The 1,708-nt window shown below is 46.5% G+C and overlaps 1 pseudogene; it reads right to left on the minus strand.

The window, feature by feature from the left end:
* Nucleotides 1-224: 224 nt before the first annotated feature.
* Nucleotides 225-642, minus strand: LOC108299585 (annotated as a pseudogene).
* Nucleotides 643-1,708: the final 1,066 nt, after the last annotated feature.

Below are 1,708 nucleotides of genomic sequence, written 5' to 3' on the forward strand. Positions count from 1 at the left end.
AAAAACAAAAACAAACAAAAAAACCTTCATTTCTCAGACTTTCTTTTTCTTTCTTCTTTTTTTTTTTTTTTTTTTTTTTTTTTTTTTTTTTTTTTTTTTTTTTTTTTTTTTTTTTTTTTTTTTTTTTTTCTCTTTTAGACAAAAAAGCTTTAAAAATGTCAACACCAGCGGTCTTCGTAGGACAGGGGAGTGAGTTCTGTTTGACTGATAGGGACAGGTGGCTCCTACTTGCCAGCGATGAGCGGGCGCTGCAGGACCACGATGACTGAGTCCCCGCGCAGGAACATCTTGGAGATGCAGCGGTCTTTGTTGACCGGTCTTTGCTGACCTTTGTTGGACTTCTTCTTGCCCTTGCCGCTCTTGGGTACCAAGTCCACATCTCCTTCACGTTCTCCAGCACCATGTTGCAGTGCCTGTCGAAGGCCTTCACGTGGCCCAGGAGTTTCTCATTGTCGTGGCAGTTGATGAGCACTTGGGTCTTGTTCTTGATAGACTGAGTGAGCACAGAGAGGGGACTCGTGTTAAATTCCTCCTACTCTCACTTCCACAGCTCCTCCGGGGTCATCTCACTCTTGGGCTTGTTGAGGAGGCTCACGTTGGTCACTAAGCTCTTGGTTCACTCCCGTTTCCTCCACGTTGCTGCTGCCTCTATTTCTCAGACTTTCTTACAGCTAAGTGTGCACAACCTCTGTGACTAGGTTCTAGCAACGAGGTAAGTGCGGGTGTTCTGTAGGACTCCTAATAAGGCTGCTTCACGGGAGATGACAGCAGGGAGTGGAGGAGCTTATATCTTTCTTTCCTCCTTCCAGCCTGCAACTCCATGTGATGTAATGACTGGAGCTTCAGCAGCCATCTTGAATCACGAGGTGACCTTTAGGATGGAAGCTGCATACCCAGGTTGTGATCAAGGGGCCACCATAGCAGTCCTGGACTGCTCACCTCTTACATGAGAAAGAAAAAAAATTACATATATATACATATATATATATAGTGTGTGTGTGTGTGTGTATACTTTTTTTTTTTTTTGAGATGGAGTTTCATTCTTGTCACCCAGGCTAGAGTGCAATGGCAGAGCCTCAGCTTACTACAACCTCCAGCTCCTGGATTCAAGCAATTCTCCTGCCTCAACCTCCTGAGTAGCTGGGATTACAGGTGTCCACCACCACTCCCGGCTAATTTTTGTATTTTTAGTAGAGACAGGTTTTCACCATATTGGCCAGTCTGGTCTCAAACTCCTGACCTCAGGTGATCCATCTGCCCGCCTCAGCCTCCCAAAGTGCTGGGATTACAGGACTGAGCCACCGTGCTCCGTCATAAAAATTCATATTTTTAAGCTGCTATTATTTTGGATATTCTGCTACATGCAGCTCAACCAAATCCTGCATAATACACCAACCATGCTGGTCTTCGAGAGAAACTAACTGGCCCAACAGTAGCGACACCATGGCTGACTGAGCCAGATATGGTCAGCTGACCCCAGTGGAATCACCTGTACGCTACATGAGCCAGATCCTCCCTCTCAGGAACTGGAGGACACAGAAAGTCTAGCTAGTTGGTGCTGGACTTAAAAGTCACAGTCACAAGGTGTGGGGGCCGCCATGTTAGGGCAGCCATTTTCTGAGACCATGTGCCGGCCAGCAGCTGAGTGAAGAGAGCTGTCTGCTGAGAGAAAAGATTAAGGTGGACACAGGCGGGAGAGATGAGAAAC

The sequence above is a fragment of the Cebus imitator genome, unplaced genomic scaffold (genome assembly GCF_001604975.1).
Source record: "Cebus imitator isolate Cc_AM_T3 unplaced genomic scaffold, Cebus_imitator-1.0 Scaffold23, whole genome shotgun sequence".
NCBI lineage: Eukaryota > Metazoa > Chordata > Mammalia > Primates > Cebidae > Cebus > Cebus imitator.